At 43.5% G+C, this 18,336-nt stretch overlaps 3 long non-coding RNA genes across 4 annotated transcripts; all 3 read left to right on the forward strand.

The window, feature by feature from the left end:
* The first annotated feature begins 6,891 nt into the window (after positions 1–6,891).
* LOC127334916 (uncharacterized) lies at positions 6,892–9,300 on the forward strand. The gene is made up of 4 exons (XR_007872523.2): positions 6,892–7,656; positions 7,803–7,926; positions 8,272–8,319; positions 9,156–9,300. It is a non-coding gene; the product is annotated as an uncharacterized lncRNA (long non-coding RNA).
* A 1,292-nt stretch (positions 9,301–10,592) lies between these two features.
* LOC139835275 (uncharacterized) lies at positions 10,593–12,681 on the forward strand. 2 transcript variants are annotated; one of them, XR_011751065.1, is made up of 4 exons: positions 10,593–11,571; positions 11,774–11,866; positions 11,953–12,016; positions 12,616–12,681. It is a non-coding gene; the product is annotated as an uncharacterized lncRNA (long non-coding RNA). The 2 variants fall into 2 exon arrangements; XR_011751064.1 differs by having other exon boundaries at positions 10,593–11,337.
* Positions 12,682–13,111: 430 nt separating this feature from the next.
* LOC127330442 (uncharacterized) lies at positions 13,112–14,994 on the forward strand. Its single transcript, XR_011751066.1, has 4 exons — positions 13,112–13,286; positions 13,382–13,478; positions 13,592–13,675; positions 14,704–14,994. It is a non-coding gene; the product is annotated as an uncharacterized lncRNA (long non-coding RNA).
* Positions 14,995–18,336: the final 3,342 nt, after the last annotated feature.

Here is an 18,336-nt window from a genome sequence, read left to right on the forward strand (position 1 = left end):
ATACCCATCTGTCAGACCAAAACTAGTTCCAGCTATGTAGTTTATTTTTTTAAAAAGCCCCCAAATTATTAGTGGGTCCCACCCACTGTCTTCTCCTTCTCCCTGTCTTTGGCTAGAAAATTTCCCACGACGTTGCACTGAAATTCGCCCGCACCTCGGCTCCCTTGCCGTCGGCGAGTTCCTCCATGTCTCCTCTATCATCTGGCTCATCATGAAGACGAAATTTCGCCAGAGACGCGCTGTCGGTTGTGCCCCCGACTGGATTGGCGACGGATTCCCACCCCAAACCGTGCATGACCAGGGCGCGTTGGCCACCACGTCGGGAGACCAAGCCCACAGGGTCGAGACTACCTTCCCCTCGCTCCACACCGCCGTCCTCGCCTCTCGCCGCGGCCGGTACGTGGGGTTACGAGGCCCATAAGATCGAGCCCGCCCGCCGACGGCCGGAGCAGGGCCAGCCAGATTCGGCTAAGGCTCCTTGAGGGCGATGCCATAGGCCGGTAATGGAGGCCAGAGCGGTGCCTGAGCTCCGAGAAGGAGGCGCCGGTCTTGCCACGGTTGGGGAGCACGAGCGGATGGTCATCTCGCCGGCGGCAGTGGGAGGCACGACGAGATCCCAATCTCTCTCATTTTTGAATTGGGTACTTGTAGTTCATTATTACTAACAAATAGTCTCTCTGGACCGTTATTGCCTGGCATAGGGGGTCAAATTTAGGTCACATCAGCAAAATACGACGCTATACCCCTCGCCAGTGATCATTATGAGCTCTGAGCCGACTTCAGTTACCGTAGAATGTGTATTTCTATGTATGGTGATGGAGGCAGGTAAGAGTGTCATGTTTGGCAACGCACGATGTATTTTACTCTCTAGACTCCAACTACGATTCGATTGCTATTCGCAAAAAAAAAAAGCGACTCAGTTTGTTGGTGGACAAATTCGAGGCCAAGTAGTCCTAAGTTGGGCCAAGAACCACGCCTTATCTGGTGGGCTAAAGCCTACTTAGCTCAACTATTTTTTCTTCAGAAATATTACGGCCACGTTGCTCCAGGCTCGAGCAAAAGGGACCATTCGGTCCAGCCTAGAGAGAAAGGTCACTCTTCACACTGTTACTCTAGTTAACTTTTGTGTTGTACAATCGTGCGGAAAGCACGATATCAGCGATCTATAAACCACCTTGATGTTATGGTGAATCATGTAGTCAAAAAAACTTTTGTGTTGTACACTTGTACTAATCCATTTTACAGCATTACCTCAAAAAAGGTCCATTTTACTGCATGTTTACCAGAAGTGTTATTGGTCCACTTTAAAACAAATATCATTTATTTTATCCTTCAAAAACATCATTTATTTTATGCTTCAAAGCACTATCGAGTAGCTGAGCACTTAGATCTTCGTCCAAAAGTTGGAAGACAAGATTGAATAGTAGCAATAAATCCCTGACTACATGAATATATATGTCTTTACCGGTAAAAAGACATGTATTAACTATAGAGATTCTGAACTAGTACTCAAGCTTAGGCTGAAAAGAAAAATCCAATTGTCGTGTCATGTGGGCACTAATAAAACATTAAAGACTTAATGGTGCTATGATATATTTACTTGTTTAGATCCATGCTTTGTGGACACTAGCAAAGCTAAGATTAACCTAATATATACAAGCTTTCTTATAAGCAGTTCATATTGATTTGGAAGCATCTCACATTTCTCCTAATTAAATACATAGTATTGCATACTGACCTGCTTATTAGAAAGATGGAAATAAATATCACTTGATTAAAGAAATAAATATCACAGCCAGAGCGTTTACGCATATCAATAGTAATCTCCCGAGGCTGAACTAGAGAGAAAAGGTTCCTTTCGCTCAAGCCGGCCTGCCATATTATTTGAGGGAAAAAATTGGCATACTATTTCTACAATCCGAGAAAAAATAATATTTAAAAATCCTAAACATACCCTCATACAAGTAGATCTTTAACTTTTGATTTGACACGGTCACTCACTTTTCCTAAACCATCTGATTCTGATCCAACGTTCGAAACTAGTCATTAGATCTTTACCATCCGGTCCATTCTTACCATATGTGCCATCCTAATCGGAGAAATGTCTTTCTCAGTGGAGCTCACTGAAATATGCACGTCACGGAAACTTGATGAAACATAGGCACACGACCGATCAACGTTTAGCCGCGTTCATTGTAATCGCTCAAAGATCAAAGCAACCCTCTTCCTTGGTCTGGAGCTTAATTGGGCAAGCTCACTACCCCTTTTAACACGAAGACGAAGGGAGGGGAATCAAGAAGAAGGTTTTGGTAAGAGAAAGTGTTGCCAAGCACAAAACATCCGTGTACACATGTCACAATACAAATATTTATTATGTATCATAAATAAAAAAATACAAACATATGCAGCCAAGTAAATACAGAAGCGCAAGAACGATCATGCATGCACGAGCAAGCATCTCGATCGATTATTACATACACACTTACAAATCAACAAGCCGACACACTTTCCATGCATGCAACTAGCTAGCATGTTTCAAATCAAGTTCAAACAGCGACAATTAATGATATGTCATAACCTCGATCACTAACCACACGCCACACTACCACACCTGCGTACATAGACAAAGCTCAAATCCAATCGTACGTGTACGTTATCAGATACCTGACAGGCCATATATATGTGTCTAGCGCGGCCCCTTGCCCCGTCGGTGCGCATGGCTGACGACGCCGTGCTCCTGCTGCACGACGACCTCATCGATGACGTCGACCACCACGACCTCCCCCGCCGGCCCGGCGACGACCTGCTCGTGCACACGAACGTGCTCACAAACCTCCTGCACCTCCTCCGGCGGACACTCCACCGGCGCCGGCGGCCTCCGCCTCCGCCGCGCGAACAGCAAGAGCCCCGCGAAAAGCCCGAGGAGGCAAAGCCCGGCGATCGGGACCAGCGCGACCATGGCGATGTGCCCTCCATGCCAATATCCCGGCGACGACGGCGTGTAGCCGGTGCTGTTCCAGCCATGGGGATTGTGAGGCGGGCAGGGAGGTGGCCGGTGCACGCATCGGCATGGCGGACACGAGTAGGGACTGGGCGCTGGCACCGGCGCATTATAAGGGGGACAAGCCGGCGGTGGCACCGGCGGACAAGACGGCGGTGGCACCGGCGGGCAAGACGGGGGAGACGATGGCGGTGGAACTGGAACGTAATGGTGATACATGATGGGCGGTGGCGGCGACGGTGGTGGCTGGTGTGGTCCGTACGGTGACAAATAATATGGTACACTGGAGATATCTTATCTGTAGGTGCTAGCGGCTCTTACGTGCACTTGCGCGGCTGCAAGGGATTACAGGTTGCACCCGTTGCACTGCCTATATCTCAACATACATACTCTGGGTGGCTATATATACATATACTCCGTATAAGATCGACAGGCAGCAAGAGGAGTACCGCATGTAAATCCATGATTGACACCGCACCATCGTCCATGTCAGCTTGGTCTAATGTCTATCAAGTGATTTGTTGATACAAGCAACTCTTACTTCTTTTGCTTCTAAAAATGTCCATTTTGAACTACGTACCTATGGTACGTACGTGTTGGTCAAAGCGGATAAACCCACCCCTAGATAGATCCCCTCCATCTACCATCGATTGTACATTGCAGCTTAGAGATTTGTTTCTAAGTTTGTATTTTGGACAAGCTTAATTAGTGCTTCTAACCTACGCACTTTCAGTGTTCATGAGCCTCTACGAGGATCAAAGGAGTGCAATACGAGATTCTCCATTGAATAGAGGCTAAATCTACGTTGTTCGAGGACAGACCCGAAGGGCAACCCAAAGTGTAGCACATCACCAAACACCTCCATTATTCTAGAGCATTTTAGGGGATGTTCCACATAATAAACATGGTGGCCCGATAGTACGGATTTCTAGCTTCTATGCCTTTTGCTAAAACGCAGCGCTCCTGTTGGTTGCTTTTTTTTTGCTCATATCAGTCTTAGGCACAGAGCATCAATAAGCATGACAAGGCCAATTTACTTGGTTTAACTGCACAAATTTGAAATGAAACACTAAATGTTTCGGGGCGTTAATTGAAGCGGCATATGTACTATTGTAAGGCGGCATAGTTTTTGCGATCATCTCATAGCATTTCTTATTTACCGGTAACTTTATAACTTATTTCATATAGTTTGTAATGATTGTATGGTGTGTTTCGTCTCTTAAAACTTCAGTAAAATCAAAAAGAATAAATTTTATTTTTTTCCTCATATAGCTCGAAAAGTTTTCCATTTTCCTAAATTCCCTGAGGTGCATCGAACCAACTATTTTTGAACATGCATCTCGCTAGCACACCTGTTGTTCTGCAGCCACGAGCACGGTAGCAAATGCTCGCGACTACCCAAGTGGTCATAGCGCTGGCAGCTCGCGCTCCGGTAAGAAAAAGCTGCACCTTAGGACAGGTGCCCACCAATGGGGAAAATTTTCATATGTCCATGTGAAAATATTTAAACTTCTCCATAGTGTGTCACTTAGGCTTCTGCATACTTCCCATAATCGTGTCACTTAGGTTTCTTGAAAAAAGTCTCTGCATATTCACGCACATTACAAAGTTTACAATCTATGCTCGACGTCCGGAGCTCGGGGTCAAGATGCGGACACCGAGGAGTTCTACAACGTCTAGAGTTTGAAAGGCGAGTGATGCTAGGCCTGGTTATGGCAGATGAGCGATTTAGTGGGCGAGAGGGAGAGATACGGCGACGGCGGCGGGGTGATTGGCGGCGCCGAAAACCCTAGGAGTTAGGAGGAGCTGTGCTAGAGGGAGTTGCTGCGAAAGAAGATAGCGCTTTGGTCGGGCTTCGGTTTGCTTCGGGGGTCGGCTGGTCCACACGTAAGGGCCACACCAAAATATTGTGCATCCCGTCTTAGAGATGTAAGGAATGTTTAATAGTCCCTCCATGCTAGTTTATTACGCTTTTACTTGATTTACGAAAAAACTTTGACAACTACTTTGGTAAATATGAGATACTACTATGCCACAAAACTTATATCATTGGAGTTTTTTTGTGATATGAATCCAATAGCATAGAATTTGTGCCCAAGTTAATGATCAGCTTTTTTCTTAATAAAGTATGTAAAAGCCTAGTAAATCGGTATGAAGAAAGTAGAAAAGGTTTGTGTGTTGGAATCTTTTATTTTCCAAAAAGTGCACAATTTTTTTCTTTTTGTATGAAAAATGGTAGAAATACAAAAGGCACCAACACAAACATGTAAAAGGGAAAGTATTCAGGATTTTCTACAATGCTGCTATCCATTCTCTGATCTTGAAAGATTCTCTAACTATGCATGCATGTCGCTCCATTTAGCGACAACTTATATGAAACAGAGAGAGTATTAATAAGGTCTCATTATTTGCTACTTTGCTAGTAGCATCACGAAATACTCCCTCCATCCCACCTAAAGTGTCTCAAGTTTATCAATTTTTTGATGTATCTACTACTAGATAGTGTCTAGATACATCAAAATTTTAACAAAGTTGAGACACTTTTGATAAGCGTTGATGGCTTTGTTAATTCAAAGCAGGGCTTTCGAGCCTTCTGTTTAAAAAAACTTTTTGATAAGCGTTGGGAGTACATCAAACCGTGGAAACCGTGGAGCGGAGGTGGTTTACCAGTAGCAGGACGCCAGGACATGGCCCTAGATAGTAGCATAATAACAGAGTAACATCAAACGGTGGAAAGGAAGGGCCTATAGCTGGCATGGGTGTAGAATTGCCGTTGCGCGGGTGGGTTGTCCGACTTGAGCCCGGCAGAATTGTGAGATCAATTATGCTAAACTTGATGGTGCCTCACCAGTAGATGCCTGCATAAACCCTGTGGCCACTTGAGGTTTAATTACATGCATCATAGGCGGATTTATAAAACCTAACATATATATGTGCAAGTAGCTAGAGAGGCCTACGCACGAACGTAGATAAACCCAACGCTTAAGGAGTGTGAAATCGCATGCAATGTACTTGCTTAATTGGTCTGAGGTTCATAGTAATATTGCAAGTAGCTACTTAGAATAGATAACATGCAGTGTGTGCAGTACGTACAAGCAAACTCGATAGTCACGAACCTGTGGAGCTTTCACTGGCTAGATCGATCTGTCTAGCTAACTAATTATATCTGTGCGGGCGCTTATACGTTATAAATTTGGCAAATACTGTATGTCTAGGTCAACTAGCTCAATTTACAGAAAATTCGCAAGATTTTGAATATTGGCTGATAGAAAAGACATCCATCGAGGCATATTTAGCGAACAGCAGCTAGTCCACCCAAAACTGAAATTTTGTTTGTTTGTTCTGGTTATTATGTACTAGTAACAAATACTACATAATTTATAAAGGAAAATGAGCCATCTATCTCAAAGTCTCGCCTTTTTACTGGACTTTGTCTAAGCGTCAAACTAGCACACATGCATACACACGTGTGAAACTACAAAAAACATCAGCAAATTGTATCAATGTTCTTTCGTATGACGTGCAGAGTGTGTGTGCTATACTATGGAGTTACTACATTCCTCTCGTATTATATGTTCATTCTTATTTTGGTCTAGTTTCTCCTATAAATGTCCCTAGACTACCCTCTCAACCAGGGGGTCTGAAAGGGGCAAACGAATCTGGGTCGTCCAATCAGGTTGCAACAGTAAATCTCAAGTCCCACTTTTCACCACAGCCGTTGGATACGATAATTGTTTTCTCACTTTATGATCTTCTGAACAAGTCAATGACGTATGGGACCAGCTACCCGCGGGGGCCGCCGGTCGGAGGCAGCCACGCTCGCTCGTCCGCGTCTGTCCGCCAGAGGTGAGAGAATCTAGATCGAAGGAGCTCCCCAATCCTGGCCTCCCTCCTCGCTCCCCAATCCCCATCCCTCTTTTCCCCAAATCGCCAGAGGTGAGAGAATCTAGATCACCGACCCCTCTCCTCCTCTCAATGGTCGCCGCCGTCGACTTTTCGCGCCGCCAGCGGACGGCGACCCCGAGCAGCCGCCGTCGCGCCTCAGCAGCCCACGGAAGCGCGCGGCGGCGGCCGCGCCCGCATCGAAGAAGCCGCCGCTCGTTCGCGTTTCTTTTGTCATTTCATTTTCCAGATATTTTGGTGGTTCGGTGAAAACCCTATCCCGAATCCCCTTCCGTCGCTCCGCGCCTCCTCCATCGCTGCTCTCGACCTCTCGCAGCCGCCAACCGCGCCCTGCAGCGGCAGCAGCAGGTTGACCGCCCGACGCGGCGGCGGCGGCGGTAGCACGGCGGAGGGGGAACGGCCGGCTTCAGCGCGATGTCGCAAGGCGAGCTTCCAGAGCAGCACGGACGGCCGCTCGTCCTCCCGGTCGCCGTGGTCCCCGTGAGCGGGTCCCGCCGACGGGAATCAATTCTCGGCGGGGCGGTGAGCCGATAAAAGCGGGGCGGCGGCGTCTCTCGACGGCTGAAGGTGAGGTGAGGAAAAGTAAGTTACGGAGTAGAAAAGTCTGGGCTACTTCCCATTCCCCCTTTGCCGTCCATCTCCTTCCTTTGTTTTGGTGGTCAGCATTTTCCTTCCATGCCCTCTCCCCTGATGTGGGTTGGCCGCCTGCCGTTCTTGCGCGGGTGATGCTGACGTTGAAAGCCGGGTTCAAGGTTAGTTTCTCCTCTTCCATCTGATGTCCGCTTATTGCCTGTATCGGAGCCTCTGTTAAATTCTCTTGGATTGGCCGGAGCAGCTGCGCGATCTCGATTTAGATCTCTCCACACTCCTGAGAATTTGTTTCGTTTTCTGTATGAAGGATTTAGGAGGGTTGGATGCGAGCGCCCATCTCCTTGGATATTGGTGCAGCAGATGTACATCCATCTCTCTGTGCTGCAAAGTTACTATTGCGGGCATCTGTTGTAAGAGTTGACACTTGACAGGTTGTTCGGAGTTCTGTGCCCGGTAACTCAGCGCTATACTATACTCCGTATCTTGAAACTTTAGTTTAGATAGAATCCATGAAAATACCAGATTGGTTAGATAATTTTGGTTCCCCACATAAAAAGGTTAGACAATTTGGGTTAATTAACTATGTCAGCACTCGGCAGTGTCTCCCTTCACAGGCTTCTATGGCTGAGAAGCTCGACATATATAAATTCTATCTCTGATGACTAACAGTGTAATTATCATTTGTACTCACTGTAGCTTGTATCTTTGGTTTTGTTTATTCTGAAATAATTGCATGTGTGATGTAAGGACTAATGGGATACATGTGGTGATTTCAGGCTAAAGAAGCTACAGAATCAGCTTTTAAGGATGGAAAACAGCTATTGGTGAGTGGCTTGAGCATTAATCTTATTATTTAGTTGCATTTAATGTTCTTCCTTTTATGTCAAAATGATTTTCTATGCAATATGTGACATGAACTAGAGTTTCCCTCTGGAGAATATTATGGCGAGTTTAGGATTGGTTCAGTTACTAAAGTAATGAAATACAAGCAACCTGTTTTCATTATGGTGGCTTTACTATTGCACACTGTAATATTTGTCCCTTGTTTCTGCCGTGCTGCAGGAAATTTTAAATCTTCATTATGCGTGATCGCAAGTGATGATATATTTCTTAGAAATTAAAATGTTGCCAGGCGTGTACTACGTGGCTACGTCCTAATACTTACTTATGCGTACAATGGGAAGTGTATTGCTTCCGGGCTGTGATGTCTTTAATTTTAGCTCCAGGTTATGCAAAGCTTATTTTGTATATACCTAAAAGTTGTGTTTTGTAAATTTTGATGATTTATAATTTCTGGAATGCGCCCTATTTTACACTGTAGCTTTTTGCAAAGAATGGTTTTGTGATCTTTGGTATTAATTAGAGAGAATGCTAAAGCGTATAGAAGAGTGGCATCTGTAATCATGGGATGTTGTGGTTTAAGCTTGCTTGAATCTTGTTCCAGCCGTTGTGCATATCCATTGCCTCTTGTGTGTTTGATTGCTTTGCCGTCTTTCAGCACCTCAGAAAGGCTTTGATTTTTTGGGAGAATAGAATCGGTGAATTGAGTCGTTGTGGCTATTCGGTTCATATTGGCCTATTTGAATCATTTGTTCATATTTTTTAAAATAATTTAATTTCGGAGCAGCCATTTGACTAAAATAGATTATTACTTTTTCAGATATGATGCCATTGGCCAGCATGCAGTTCCAGTACCTTATGGTTGAGGAAAAGTTATATAGAGATCTATCCAGATATGATGCCACTGCAAATGCTCATGTGCAAAATTTACTCTGTTTCGCATTGCACTATCATCATTGTCACTCCATGAGGTACCAGAGGTTGTCTCTTGTGTATAGTATTTCGTTCAATAGCAAAATAGTCCGTACATGTTGGAATAAATGCACAACTCATACTCCGGTTACTCATTAGTTGCATTTTGCACACAGTATTAGTTGAGGAAAGTGGGGTTTGGAACTCTAGCAGAGCAAGCGAAGAAAAGTGGTGTTTCAGGTGATCGATATCCCCTTGCTCATTAATTACTTTGTCAAGTGAAATATGGTAAATTGGAGCTGCAAACTAGATAGAATCAATCTGTACTGATGAAAATTTTGAGCCAATCAGTACATATCCCATACGTTTTATGTACTTGTTAGGATCAATCATACTTAAAATATTGCTGAATTGTTGACTTTGTTCCTCACAGGCTTCAATACTTGATATATCACTAAATCATGTGCACAATCGTATATATGCAGCTTTAGTTGTATTCTACAAGAGTTTGGGTGGGTAAATTTGGCTTTCCTTTCTTGTCCCTGTGAAGCCCCTTCGATGCCACGTCTTCCATTATCTGCCAGCGCAACCTCGGGCTCCCCTCGTTGCCTGTGGTAAGTAATCTCTTTCTTTATGACGATGCAGGTTGTCTGTTTTTTCAGTTTTTAGTTTTGCTCCAGGTTGTCCTCTCAATGCTTCCCTTGGTTGCTCTTAGGCGAGGCCTTCACGCCCCAAGTATTATGTGTTCTCTCACTCCAGCCTTTTTGTTTGCTCAAGTAAACTTTGTCTTTCATTTCCTTGTCGTGCGAGACTTCATGGCCTTTCATTCTCCGCTCATATTTTTTCCTCCTGTTCCTTCTACAGCCAGGTCTGCATTTTTCGCTCATCTTTTGTTCTTTATTCAACATTCTTCTGTAAATTTTCCCCAGTTCTGAATGTTACTCCATGGTTAGCTTAACGTTTCTTCACCATTATGTATGAGCATGCCCATTATCCTCTTAAACCTTGCTAAACTACCCACCCACCCAACAGCTTTTAGTGACGGGCGAACCCAGATCGTTATATTTACCTCTTGATTGTTTCTTCATCATTTGTTTCTATTTCGTTGGTTTATCTGTTCATTTTTTTGTAAAGTGGCTTACCACTGTGACCTGTTTTTATTACCAGAGTAGCTGATCTTCCTCTCGACTGAAATTATTCCTTTCGTATATGCCGGTTTTTAGTTATATATGTATAGTTGTGTTTAAACATAAAGGAATGACAAGAAGCTATATATTTTCCTTGGTTGTAGTCATTATTCTACATGGTGCAGAATGCCACCATTTGCTCGAGAGTCACGCGAGTCATTCTGGGGTATGCACAACAGTGCTGGTCATCGATGTGCTATATCACAGATCCTCCTCTTGCATTTGTTAAACTGGCTCACGGTGTCCATAGCCTTATTAAACATGCAGAAATTACATATTGGAAATTAAGTAAGGATCATGTACTTTTTTATATATCTATAATTGATTGGGTGAACTTGTTTTTCTTTGTCTCTGCTTGTCTGTATAATTTGTAAATAGTAACTTTTGTTAGCATTTGAGGAATTCACATTTATATTTTATACCTGCATTACTTGCCAATTGCCAGTGTACAATAGATTAGTTCAGAACTTGGGTCATATTCAGTTCCAATTGTATTTCTCATTGATCGATGGTTTGTTCGCTGCTGCAAGATCGAACTCATTGATCGATGGATTTTGTTGCTCATTTGATAGTTCTGGACTTCTCATGTAGTTCGCATCTACTTCATACTCATTTAGTTCATATTTGTTTATTGTAGTACCTCTGCCTCTTGCCAAATGATACAAAGTGGGTAATTCTTCGACGATCATAGTAATACCAAGTGGCTATATGCTTTTTATCTGTTAAACATGTTTTAAGAGAAGATTCAGGCGACGGTTGGAGGACTAGGGAAAGCGGTGCTCATGAAGGGGACAGCAACAACGATGGCCATGGGGAAAGGGAGAGAGGCCAGTTGGAGACAACGACGACGACGGTGGCCGAATCGGAGCACATCACCATCTCCTTCCTCCTGCATCTTCCCACGTGAGTTCCTTTTTCCAATATCTTCCTCCGATTTGGTTTCTTTTCTTTTTCCCTATAAGGTTTGGGGTGTAGCCTGTAGATTCTAACACCGATGTGGGAGAGAGGCCACACACCTCCGCTGCACGGCTTCGAGCCCTGGCGTTGACTGTGGAGATCGAAGGCGAGCCTCCATCTTCGTTTTTCCACCCGCCAAACTGAGGCGGACCTGCAAGCATGAGCTGCTTCTGCTGATTCGTACGTGTGATGTAGGTTCTAGATGCCTAATTCGTGGTTATGATGTTTCAGGATGAGGGAGGACTCTACATAGACCTGCATTTTTAAGGATTTTATTATTCATAATTACTTGATTACTTTATGATTATGTTCGAATACTTGTACATTCCAGTCTTAGTTAGCCTAGATTAATTATTTTCATGTCTTTCTGTCGGTTTATCAGGATTATTCCACATGCCTGGAAGCTCCACCATCGGCTGATCTTCAAGCTCTGTGCGCTGCAGTCCCCTCATCTGCTCGTCTACGTCTGCTCGAGGTGAGCTCCTGCTCCTCACCTCCTCCACCTGTGAGTGATCTTTTTTTTCTTTTCCCATTAGTACTCACATCTAGCTTCCTTTTCAGTTTCTCCAATCTTGATTTCTGATTTGAGCATGAAGTGTGGAGATGGATCCTGGAAGATTCATTGGTAAGCACGAAAGCCTGTAGGACCAAAATATTGGTTTGTGATTCCATTATGGAAACTTTGGAGATGGAGGTATGAAAAGATTCATCATGACAGATAATTATCTTGACACATTATTTAGATAGTACTATCCTTTTCTTGTCTATTTTTCCATTTACACAAATAAAGGTTTTAAAGATAGTAGAATTTTTTGGTATTTCTGGAGTTACATATTCTGCTCCGTTTATTCTCCGGGACTAAGATGTAATAGGAATTATTATACCCTGTTGGTGCTTTGGTCTTATTATATCCACCTACAAAATAGGAATTTAAAAAAACATCACTACTTAATGGGAATTACATGACTTAGAAAGTATCTTGATGTGATATTAGGTACTTCAGAATGAACATTTTCATATTTAGTAGAATATGGAGGCATCCTAATATTTGTTGTGCCGGTGATCTGATCTCAGGTGTCCTTAGCGCCCTACTTTGGGTTCTCAGTTATCATGATGTCTAAGTACGATTTTATTATGTTCAGCCGTATAAATCTTGGAATCAAGAAGCATAATGTTTTAATTTAAGAGGGCATGGGTGCATGACATGTGTATTCCTGATTACAGGGTGTCGTCAATAATATCATCCAGCCATGTAGTGCATTGGAAGCTTTGAAGCTTGTCTCTGCCTGCGACGAAGTGTGTCAAATTATCTCACGTGAGTTTCGTTGCATCATGCCCCATTCTTAGTTTGTTACTCAAATAGTTGGTGTCACCAAAGAGTAAGAACAAAGGATCTATTTAATGAGTTGTTTATAAATATGCCTATTCTTATATATTATCCAAATATATTACCATCTAAATGAAAAAATATATGTAGGTAAACACTCCTGCAGTTTTAAAGTGGACAATGCATGACTGAAGTGATTTAGTCAGAAGTGCATAGCACAATGTTTTCAGAAAATGCCACACGTTTAGCATTTCTTGGATAGCTCCTGGAGATTTGTTTTTTGTTAGAAAATGACCGCAGGAAATTCACACTTCAAGGAGTTAGGAATAGTGTGGTTTCCCTCTCCCGGGTTTGCTAACAATTTGATCATTTCTTGGTGCATTGCAGGTTTGCCAGAAAAACAATTTGATCACTTCTTGTAAGCCATATGGTCAAATTTGTTTCCCAACTTTAGCCACTGAAACTATCTTTGCTGTTGGAGACAAGATCCATATCTGATTGTGAGCGAAATATCAGTTCGTGCTGCTCCTGTAAAGTATCAACTCATCTGTACATCCTCCTTGCTCAGGTTTGTATATGTACTTCAGCCTCTCTTTTTTCCTTTATGAATGTGCTGATTTTGTTGGCATTATGTTAGCTAGCTCCGTCTCTTCTTTTCAACAGGCATATGTTAATTTCTCTGAACATTGGTTGGACATTGCCCATGTAACACTCCAACTCCTATCACCTTAGCCCCAGATGATACCGATGCGTCACCCAGGTGTGTATTGTGCTAATATCTACCATGCATCTGCATTGTCTGCTTGACTGCGTTAGAAGAGTATGGATGTATTTGATTCTTGACATGCCAGTTAATAAATGCCAATTCTGAAGTGTGTTGAGCAGTTGGCCATGGTTGGGAGCCAGGGAGCAGCACGACATGAGGGCACGACACTCAGGCAAGAACTTACTTTGCAGGTAGGCCAAGAACGTTGCACATGGTTTGCACCTTAATATGTTGGTACATTTCTAAATACCCTTGCAGATTAATTAGAATTTAACGGGCAGACAAACTACGGAGCAACCATAGTTACTTTTTGTCCCAGTGGCACAAGCGGGTCATCCATTCTCTAAAACACAGCCGTAGGTGAAAATGTTTATTGAAGATGATCCTCTATTCTCAAATAACATCGGGTCCTGGTTCGATTTCTTGATGGCTCATCTAGGGTAGGATTATACCTGTTAATGCAAGTATATGAAGTAGATGACCAGATTAAGATTGCAAGAACAATTATTGTTTCCCACAAAAATAAAAAAAATAAAATTTTTTGCATTAGGTCCAGCTTCGGGTATCAAAAACAGGGAGCTGCTGTGCCCACATTCAATGTTTAATGCCTCTTGGTTTAAAGTCAATGGATCTTAATAAAAGACACTAACATGGATAAAATTTATGGCTACAATATTATCTCAATTCTGCTTTTGTTAGTCTCGTATACCCCCTGTAAAACATAAAGTTTTTATGCCACATGGTATATCTTTTGTCATTAGAACTTTAGCAGTCATATGATCATCTTGGCCGATAACAACTTGCATTGCCTTTTATGTCTCAAGAAAAGGAGACAAATGCAAGGAATTTCCATAGTTGGTTTGGAGTTTCGTATACGTGATATCTTTGTTTTCTTATTATCTCTGTAATTCTTTACTTGTGAGAAGTTGAATAAATGCATGATGTAGTATTTTCAAATGGACATTTAAGTTAGGTTCGTATGAAGTGAAATTGCATTTTTATGATGCTAACACCATGAAGTTACCTTACCTTAATCTGTAAAGTGTAATTTCTATTTTCTAATGGAATTCATAGCTTTCTAACATATAGCATTATCGTTACTTCTGAATTTTTTTTAAAAAGATTTCCCACTATTTAAATGTATTGTGTTAGGATTCTGAAATGACAACATATTGTCTTAGGATTCTAAAATGTTTAATCTGCTTTGTCCTCTATCAAGAGTTAGGTAAATCTTAGGGCAAGCAGCTCGGATTACTGATGGCGTGGATGGCCGCGAGGTACTTGATCAACGGATTAGATGTGGAGTGGAGTCAATGAAGGGATGTGTAGCAGATCAAGTGTGAAAGTTAGGGAAATAGGTTAAGGGAAAGATATTGGACCGTCAACGCAAATCGTGATGTGGATGGACGGTATTAGCCAAGAAATTGTTTACGAAGGCAAACATTTGTAATAGTTTCTGGTTCCCGTGGTATCAGTAAAGGGGCACAAAATCTCGAACCAAACTTTTTCTGTCTTGCTACTCACAAAAGTAGAAACATTCTTCTTAGAATCAGTAATTGTCCTTTTATGTTTTTTTTATGATGCTACCTCTTTTGGGTATAATAACCATAATTTTATACAAAATCATAAAAACTGAAGGAAATAGTGTGAAATCATACTAAATTATCATATCTTACTCCAGCACCCTCGATGGAATGGTTTGTCTCGATGGAATGGTGTGTCTACAAGATACTAAAGCAGTTAAATTTCGAGGTAATTCTTAATACTAAAACTTATGGTTTAAATTTTTGGCTTGATTCTGCCATTTGCGCGATAGCGCAACGGGTCATCTAGTTGCTGTAAGAACATCCCTGTTGTGGATATACTTCATAGGTATACCATCGACATGGTCCGATTCCGGCAAGCCCGGGTGGCCCACAGATGGTGGTGATAGCATACGGCTCACCGGGCAGCCCAGTTGTTGTTGATCAAGATGGAAGATGTCCAACCCAGGAACAAGGAGCCAGATCCGAACCGCCCTACGAAGGTAGTCGGATCCGAACCGCCCTACGAAGGTACCCGGATCCGAAGAGGTCTATGCCAGGAGTCAGATCCGTGAAGGCCCATGAAGGAAGCCGGATCCGGTACGACATATATGGAAGGGCGGATCCTTGGCGTACACGGCAAGACACTGTACCGTAGATAGGTAACCTTTATCCGGGTAGGACTCTCCATGTAAACCCTAGATCCGTGCGCCTATATAAGCCGGATCCTGGAAGATCTCGAGCGAGAAGCGAGACAACCACAACTCATTGTAACAACGCGAGAGCGCCCAGATAATTCCAGACAAGCAGCAGTAGGCCCTGTCATCGTGCAGGTGTTCCGAAGCTGGGTAAATCGCGTACCACCGTCCCGAGAGCACTCCGCCATATGGCCCCTACTTCTTCTCCCCCTCGTGAGGATCCCTCCTCCGGGGTACCGTCGATTAGGCAACGACAGTTGGCGCCCACCGTGGGGCCTGCGGCGTCTGGAGGCCGGAACCGGGCGGGTTCCACATCTTCATCTGCGAGACCGTTGATTTCGACGGAAACGCACTGGTAAGTAATGTAGCTACGACCGCCGCCGAGCAGGACGCAGCTGCAAAGATCCGATCCGAGTCGCTGGAGCTTTCCACGGAAGAATCCGCCTTAGACCTGGAAATTTCAAATTCTGGTTTTGGTAGCCGGATCCGCGCCTACGTTTTTGGTAGTCGGATCCGCACCTATGTTTTTGGTTGCCGGATCTGCGCTACGTTTTTGGTAGTCGGTCCGCACCTATATTTTTAGTTGCCGGATTCGCGCCTACGTTTTTGGTAGTCGGATCTGCACCTATATTTTTGGTTGCCGGATCCGCGCCTACGTTTTTGGTAGTCGGATCCGCACCTATATTTTTGGTTGCCGGATCTGTGCCTACGTTTTTGGTAGTCGGATCCGCATCTATATTTTTGTAGCCGGATCCATACCAAAATTTTGGTAGGTGAATCGGCACCTAAATTTTTGGAAGTCGGATCCACACCTAAATTTTGGTAGGTGGATCCGCACCGACAGGACCACTGCGACAATCAATCTCGCATCGGCTCGACGGAACGCCGAAGAAAAACCGCCACGACCGACGTTGACTCCGCTCCACACAGCTAAGTCATATTTATATTTAATATTTTAATATTTTATGATCATGAGATTAAGATTGGTTCACTCATATCCTGAGTCTTTTACCGCTTTCACTGTTGGTCATATCTTTTCCACGATTTGCCTCGCGCTCGTGAAAAACTTTGTACTGTTTTTGCCGCTTAAGGCTCCAGTACGCTGCAAAATTTCCGTTTTCGGGCGTTAGCTTGAGTTTTCTGGCCTACACGTTTTCTGTTGTTTATATGTGGATTCCTTAGTAGTGACATTTCGGTACTTAAAATCGGCCTCTGTTTCTGAGGTTCTTGATTGTTTCGCTATTAAGCGCTATCGCCTCAGCAGATGTTCTGTGTTTAAAGTTTGCCGTCTCGCGAAAAGTCAAGCATATAAACCAGAAGAACGGATAAACCAGCACTTGCTTAAAACATATAAATTACATTAACTGTTCAAGATAGTCGAGTTTTTTCCGCCTTGACAGTTTTACGTTGTTCAACTGCTGCATAGTTTCAGCTTTAAAACATTTGTTCAAAGGCCGTTTTTGTTCCGCCTTACATTTGTTCGTTGAACATGATCAAAGAAACAATTTAATACAAGTATGTTTTTATGTTTATGTATCAGGTACATGACACTTGGACGTACAACAGTCCTCGATTTAAGGTGTTTTCAAGCAGATCTATCACCGCGCGAAGCCCCTGGGGAAGCTAGCCGGATCCAATGAGAGAAGGTTAGGCGGATCCATGGCGTGCACAGCTGGAAAAGCAACTTGAGTCTTGATTCCGCTGTGCTTAGCCGGAACCAACCCTCGGGGGCTGCGGTTTGATCTTAGGTGAAAAGTGTGTTTCCTTTCGGGTATCAGTGCTGGAAATTTCCGCCTAGATGCTTGGGATTTACGCTATTCCTAAGTCACATATAAAGATAAAGCTACTCTAAGAGCTCCAAGACGGATTTTTAAGTAAATTTACCTTGGCGCTCGGGGGCTATATTGATGAAGTTCTCTTTGGAGCAACTAACCGAAAAATTTCCACCTTGACGCTTGGGGGCTAAGTTTCTGAGCATCGAGTCTCCTTGGAGCAAGCCGACTCAACGCTCGGGGGCTACATACATATGGTTATGTCAAGAAAAATTTCAAAGCTGGCGAAAATCTGGCTAACTAGTCGGATCCGCACCTAATTTTTTGGTAGCCGGATCCGCACCTATATTTTTGGTAGCCGGATCCGCACCTATATTTTTGGCAGTCGGATCCGCACCTAGATTTTGGTAGCCAGATCCTCACCTATATTTTTGGTAGTCAGATCCGCACCTGAATTTTGGTAGCCGGATCCGCACCTATATTTTGGTAGCCGGATCCGCACCTATATTTTGGTAGCTGGATCCGCACCTCAATTTTTGGTAGTCGGATCCGTAACTACATTTTTTGTAGTCAGATCCGGACCGAATATTACGTTGGATGGTATCTCCGAAGAATCTGACCATTGGATCATGAAGTTTCCGACCAATACTTGGTTGGAGATATGAAGTTTGGAGTCCTTCAAGATTCTATATTATTCGTTCCAGCCAAAGGATGAAGATACATGCGCAAGCTGAGCTGGACGGAAGAACGGTGAATCTCGGAGAACTCCGGGGGCTACTGTTGTGGATATACTTCATAGGTATACCATCGACATGGTCCGATTCCGGCAAGCCCGGGTGGCCCACAGATGGTGGTGATA

The sequence above is a fragment of the Lolium perenne genome, chromosome 2 (genome assembly GCF_019359855.2).
Source record: "Lolium perenne isolate Kyuss_39 chromosome 2, Kyuss_2.0, whole genome shotgun sequence".
NCBI classification, from domain to species: domain Eukaryota; kingdom Viridiplantae; phylum Streptophyta; class Magnoliopsida; order Poales; family Poaceae; genus Lolium; species Lolium perenne.